Source organism: Miscanthus floridulus, unplaced genomic scaffold (genome assembly GCF_019320115.1).
Source record: "Miscanthus floridulus cultivar M001 unplaced genomic scaffold, ASM1932011v1 os_2016_1_2, whole genome shotgun sequence".
Lineage (NCBI taxonomy): Eukaryota > Viridiplantae > Streptophyta > Magnoliopsida > Poales > Poaceae > Miscanthus > Miscanthus floridulus.
Genome location: NW_027098045.1, coordinates 32,917 through 40,000, shown reverse-complemented (window position 1 = coordinate 40,000; position 7,084 = coordinate 32,917). Strand labels below are relative to the sequence as shown.

The following is a 7,084-nucleotide window of genomic DNA, read 5'->3' as shown; positions in this document are numbered from 1 at the left end:
GTGGCATCCTCCGCAAACTAACTGTGCCATCTCAGTTCCTGCAGAAAATTCACATTTCAGGCCAACAACCAGTACTGCTACTGCACCAGAATTGCAACGCTTCAGAGGGCAAACAAACTTGTCCCCATTGATCTCCCTGAACTATCATGAAACCTACAACTATAGATCTCTGTAGTGAATAAAAGCTCTCATCTCCTATGTGTATATATAGTTTGCAAGATGCAAAACTTTATGGATACAGCAAATGCTACTTCTCAGCTGGTTAAAAAGAACAGAAAGACGAAATGGACAGTATGATACTAGTTCTCCACGCACAAATGTGGCTCAATGTTCAGATGCCGTGTTACTTACTCGCAAATTCTTCAAACCGAAACGAAGGTAATTCATGTGTGTACCTGGAGCCGGCACAGCGGTGACGGTGCTGCAAACTGCACAGCAGACCGACGTCGCACCAGCTGGATACATGAGGAGATTCCGGCATCCGGTGCAGACAAGCTGGCTTTGCCCCCCTGAAAATTGCAGGACGGACAAAGGACACTTCGTGTATGAATTTTCTGCTACACAATAATCGAACCTCTGTTTCAAAAAGGCCCCTTTCATGCATTGCAACATCAAAGTCAGCAGATAAAGCTCCACAGTCCATTCCCACAGTTTTTGGGCAATTTGTTACATAAAAACATAAAAGTTTTACCAAGCAGAAGGAACTGCTGCATGTTCTGAACCAGAAACTGAAGGTTGTAGCCAAAATTAAGCAGCATCTGAACTGTATGATTAACACGCCTTGATAAAAACAAACTTATTTTTTATATAACTTCCATACATCCCAGCATTTCTTGGTACCTAGCAACACTCCTTGCATGCCAAAATTACCCTGTGCACATCTGAGGTGGTAACTGGGGGACAAAAAAGATTTTACCATTGGGCGGCGTGAATGGCACCGGAGGAGTCGGATACGGGGCAAGGGGAACCGGCATTGCCGTGCCGGCTGCCTTATTCGATGACGCTGCTCGGGAAGGCCTCGCAGATTCCGGCGGCGTTCAGGCGGCAGAAACCAGCTGCTTTGCCCTGCATGAAACCCTGGAAAAAAGTGCAGGAGATGCTGATGAAACAGAGCGCGAGAGGCTTCAGTTGCACTGAAATCCACAAATCTTGGAGAGAATGCACACAAGAGTGCTTGGCTAGCAACAATCGACTTGAGGATTCCTTGGGAAACAGAAAAATCGATTCTCTGAATGCACGTCAGAATCAAATCTTTCAGGTTCAGGTTCCAATTTCTCCTCAAGTCGGGTGCCTCAGGTCTATTAACAAAACTGCAGAAAAAGAACTCTACTCCATAATCCCACCAGCTCAGCCAACAAGCTTTTTTCAAGGACCAAACCAACTTTTAAGAAATTTCGCTAGTTTGAAGAGATTAAACCTGGTACTAAGGATTTTGATGAACAGCCATATTCATGGAAACTGTTTGCCATTTTTTGTCTGATGCAATATGAGTAGACTGAGCTCAGGATAAGGCAGGGGGTTAAAAAACTCACAGCTAATCCAGTGGCCCAAAAGAACAAATAAATGCTTGCCATCTCACAGACAAAACAGGCAAAGAATCACCCACATGACCATAGCAAGGCCAATAATAACAAAAGAAAGCGAGAAAAAAGAAATCCCAAGATGTAGTTCCCAGCCAATCATCGAAGAAGAAGAGCAAGAGGGGGAAATAGAAAACAAAGAACAAGAGGGGAATCAGCACCTAATAGCAATGCTTATGGCTGCTTCATGCATAAGAGCAGTTCTTGGGTTACCGCATCTCTCTCTGTCTTCCTCTCTCCTGTCTCCCTCCCTCCCTCCCTCCCTCTCTCTCTATGTGATATGGAGAGGTTCACAAATTTATAGGGAAGAAAAGAAGACAGAGTATATGATGGGTGGCCAAAAAGGTATCTAAAGCTTCTCTCGGCTTATTGGAACTTCTTTTTCTTTGTGCATAAATAAATTTTTGCGTCTGGATTTTTTCCAAGTGTTTTTTTAATGTTACTTCATATATGTAACGTAAGATTCTTTAAAAAATACTGAACATGGTGTATTTTTATATAAAAAAAGTGGAACTTAAATCTTCACAATCTCCGATTCATTGCTTCGTCATAGTGAAAACCACATAGACATACCAAAATGCACAAAAAAGAATATTTGCATTTTTATTTTCACACCAAATAAGGAGTTTGAAGATTAATTAAGTAACCAATCAATGCGCACACAGTAGTGTTCTGCCCTAGACAATACAATGAGTCATCAATTTGGTTTCTCCAAGTATCCTAGTCACCGGTGATGCAGTGGTTTTCACAAAACTGGTACTAGATGGCGAAGCACTTAAGCATAGTTCAACTAATTTGAGTGTGATATCAAATCAGTTGATCCCATGTTCCAGCACACAGTTTCATTATGACGATGACTAGGCAAAGAGAAAAACGATACGCAATTAGAGAAAATGTCAATAATTCAAGCAATGATTGATAGAACAGCTTGTGATATTTTTATTACGGAAATAAATCAGCACAGTTGCAAAATTACAGACCTCGTTCAGAATAAAGTCATTACAATTTACAAGGTTAATACCCCGAAAATGAAGACAGCAAGAAAGGTAATGCTTCATACAGAGAAGCAGTTACTTTCCTTGGTGTGCACCCGAAAACCAGGTTGGTGGTCACAAAAATGAAGAGCAAATTCGCCTGTCATTTTCCTTGTGTGGTCTACCCTTGCAGTGAGGCCTCGTTTACTTTATCCTCTTAAAGTTTATTTTCTATCCCATCAAATATTTAACACATACATGTAGTATTAAATATAGACTCAAAAATAACTAATTATACAGTTTGTGACTAATGTGTGAGACGAATCTTTGAAGCATAATTAGTTCATGATTTGATAATGTTGTGCTACAGTAACCCATATACTAATAACGGATTAATTATGTTTAATAAATTCGTCTCGTTGATTACTAATAGATTCTATAATTTATTTTTTATTATTATTCGAATATTCCGTACGACTCCCCGTAAGATACCCGATAGCTCGAAACTTTGTACCTGAATTTAGACCAGGCCTGAGATGCGATGAGATGAAGATGCCAAGGCTCGCTCGCCATAGTGCTTCACGTCTGAGACCGAGGTAGTGGCTGTGGAGACGCCACGTGCGCACCAGACAAGTCACGAGGGCTCGTACACAAAACTCTGGGTCTACACACGTTATCACACAGTAAAAAGTGGTGTGCTGTGGAGGACACACGAACCACTTTCCTGACCATCACTTTCATGATGGCTACCCACTTTTCTGTAACAATTACTATGCAGTTTTTTGAGGAAAATAATAATACAATTAACGCAGGACTATACTGTTTCGAGAGTTACTGGTCTCTGTAAATTTAAGGACGTGTTTGGTTTGAACCTCTGCACGAGACCCTCATCTACTGGTATTAATGTCTAGTCTGGACGTGTTTCTCCACTTGGGAATCGAGGCTTTATTCGGATACACACGTATGTACCTCAATCTTTATGTGTCGGAGTGGCTTGAGGTGTAATTTAGTTTAAATTTCACTCTAGTTCACTTCATTAGATACAGATTAAGGTAGGTACATTTGCATCCAAATAAGCCCTTAGGTACAATTGATTTGCTATGCAACATGTCCTTCATCTTTGGTGTTGAATGGAGAACAACTCCAATGAGTTACGATTTTTGGGCTCTGGATTTACCAAAATGGTTTCCTAGCTTACCGAGGTGCCTAAGTTGCAAGCCGGTGGTGACTACCAGTGGTGGTGCACACAAGGCAAAACTTCACTGGATGATGAGGTTGACACCAGTGCCAATAGCTATGCGAGCTAGAGTAATGCCAGTTGCATTGACTAGGGTAGAAGCATCATGGCAAAAAGTTGGGGCTTTGAACATCCGACCATTGAGCTCTTAAACATGCCCTACTGTATTTATCATTGCGGATTATCTGTAACATTCTCGGTGTTACCGCTTAAACAACTTACTAAACTATGTCATGAGCATCATGTTTATGTGTCAATGCATGTGATAAAGTGTGTAGATCAATTTCCGTAACTCAAAACGATCAACAAAAGTGCTAAACGAAAGTTGATTCAATAGTCATGTTATATCACTTAGGGTTTAAAACCATTTTTTATTAAGCAAAAATACTATAGAACATGTATGTGGCACTTAAATAAAGTTGGAAGTACAAACTTGGTAGATGACAATGCAACCTTTGTTTTGGTAAATAAATGTTGTTCAATAGTTTTTTTTGATAGCTCATTGATTGAAGTTGGAATTTAATCCCAACCTCTAGAACTAAAATGGTCGTCTGAAAACCTAATGACGATGCCGTTTTGGCATTTAAATTTTGATTAAATTTCTTAAACACTAGATTCGTGTTTTTGCACTGTTGGTTGTACCAAAGTGAGTACATGAGCATGGTGTAGGTCAAAGTCGTGTTGGAGATCACGTTGCTCTCATAAAAATTTTCCAAACTTTGTTAGAACGCGTTGCGGTCAGGTTTTGGCGCTCCGTTCGTGAATCAGCGCCTACTTTGACGAACCTATTTTGGCGTGTCTCTATCTCTCTCGATAGTTCATCTAAGTTTGCGTTTGATGCTATTTGGGATAGCCTTTAGGACCCTCTTGAGCGTTGGCAAATTGGTTTGGTCTCAACCGAGCTGGGTTGGTTTTGGTTGGAGCTTTAAAATTCGTGCACGCCACTGATAGCAGCCGCTCGGTCCGAGCTCGCGGTCACCGTGCGCTGCCGTTGCCTGGCCGTTCATGGCTTTGGCCGTGCCGTGGGCCGGTCTCGGAGGTTGCCTATCGCGCGCTGGGCTAGCCTCGATCATGTTTCGTGAGGCCGGGTTAGCCGCAGGGCTGCTGTCGCGTGGCCATCGTGGGCGCACTGCCGGCCACGACGTGGGTAGGCCAGGGCGATGTCGCGGCGACCGCCGTGTGGTCGACACGGCGCCCGTCTCGCCGCTCGATCCAACTACCATGTCGCAACCCGGCATGGCCCCTCTGTTCGTCGCATCTAAGTCGATGACCCCGATCGCTGTGGCGAGGGTGATGCCCCTCTGCCTCGCCTATCCCCGGTAGCCGATACCGATGAGACCGCTCGACCTTGGCTGCTCCAACTCAAGTGCGTCGCGCCAAGCCCTCCCACTACTTCGTCACTCGTGTGCACATGCTTGCACTGCCGTCGCCAACTGAACCTACTCGTCTTAATCCGATTGTATCCGCTCGCCTGCTCGTTCATCGGCCGCACCATGAGCAGAGCCATCGCTTTTCTTCCCCCTCTCTTCGACCGCTCAGCTTAGCAGCAATTCCTCGCATTCACGAGTGGTTTAGGTAGTTAGCTAGATGTCTCTCTCACATCGAGTCCAGCCGTGGACTGCCGGCCACCAATTTGGCATTTTTCTTGCTGCCGGCCAAGTGCACTGCCGCACCGGTGAATCAGGGAGGTAAGGGCATAGAGTTGGTAGCAGTTCAATTCCTTGTACCCCTGAACTCGCCTTGACCCCTCCGCTTGGTGCTCGTGTTGTTTTGTCCAGGGAGTCCGCCATCAGAGTGGTGGTGTGCCGGTGTCACGCTCAGTAGGCCATCGTGAGGTGCGGGCGCACATGGCCGGGTCACCTTGTCGCTCCTCTGCATCAACCACCACTGCAGCGCGAACCCTGGTGAGCTGCTGGTGCTCATCCGTCACCGCCACCACCTCGATAGAGCCTTAGGTCGCCGAAACGAGCACGCCGTGGCATGGCTCCGCCCACCGCTGGGGCTAGCCCTAGGTAGTGCGCTGTTAAGCTCCCCACTGCTACCTAGGAGTGTGCGCTTAGCGGTAGGCAAAGGTCGGCTCCTTACCCCCGTGGTAGCGAGCTTGGGGTGCCCAGCGCAGCCGCCCATGCCGCTGGTCACCATGCCAGTGAACGCGGGGTAGAGCAGGGACCTCCCCGTTGTGAAGGAGGAAACATCTAGGGTCCTTAGTGCAAAGCTTGTCTCTGGTGTAATAGTGCTTAGTGACGTCGCGTGATAATCTGTTACGCTGAGGGTTTTTCTGCAAAAAAGGTGCGGAGGCGCACGTGGGCTCCCTGTCGCTGGCCGCTTGTTGGGCCGGCCCGCTACACGCGTAGGCTCCCCATCGCGGGCCGTTTTGGTTGTTGGGCTGAAATCGTTGGCCACCGACTTTTCCTTTTTCTAAAGCGTTTCCAAATTAGTTTCTAGGGTAAATTTGTAAATTCAAGAAAAATTTGTGTAGCTGAAAAAAATTATGAAACTAATTTTGTTAGGTTCCTAAAATCATGACCTATCTGATAATGTATTTTGTTCACTTAGTTTCATAGAATTTTCTAGAGTAGACTAATTAATTTGAAGCACTTAAAATGGGTAAAACAAGAACTTGTAGGAATTATTGTGATGAATTGGTAGATGTACTGGCCCTGAAATTTTTACAGTAGACTCCTAACAATATAGGTGCTCACGGTAATTTTTGTATCTCCATAAAAATTAGTTTGGTAAGGTAACTAAATGAGCCCTAGTACAAAAATATATATTTAATCAATCAAATGTCAAAAATTAGTTGGGGGTTTGTAGAACGAAAATATTTTTCGGAACAAGCATTACTTGGCGACGTGGATACGTAAACTAGTACGTTAGTCATTAAGCTAGCTCGTTAGCTCGCAGAGCGTAATGATATTATAGAGTTGCTGTTATCATTGATTAATTGCGTCTCTGCGTTGCATCCACGTATATCATAATAGGAACAACGATGGATCGTGGAGTTGACCGAGGTAGCGGAAAAGATGATGCCTTGATGATCTTGTCACCATGATGAAATGCTAACTTTTGGTTATATCTTACCCAGGCATGCCCCGGTGCATAACCCCTATTATTCTGCACTTTATTTTATGCTTGTGCATTAAGTTTAAGGAGTTGAATGAAACCCACTTGCATATATATATATATATATATATATATATATATATATATATATATATATATATATATATATATATATATTCTTATCCTATGAGTTTTACTAGTATGACAGGATCGTATATATTGCTATTCTA

At 43.9% G+C, this 7,084-nt stretch overlaps 1 long non-coding RNA gene across 2 annotated transcripts; it reads right to left on the bottom strand.

Moving 5' to 3' along the window:
* On the bottom strand, positions 1-1,872 carry LOC136534506 (uncharacterized). 2 transcript variants are annotated; one of them, XR_010778728.1, is made up of 4 exons: positions 1,742-1,872; positions 917-1,077; positions 396-509; positions 1-38 (listed from the first exon to the last, which is right to left on the bottom strand). It is a non-coding gene; the product is annotated as an uncharacterized lncRNA (long non-coding RNA). The 2 variants fall into 2 exon arrangements; XR_010778727.1 differs by having other exon boundaries at positions 396-1,077.
* Positions 1,873-7,084: the final 5,212 nt, after the last annotated feature.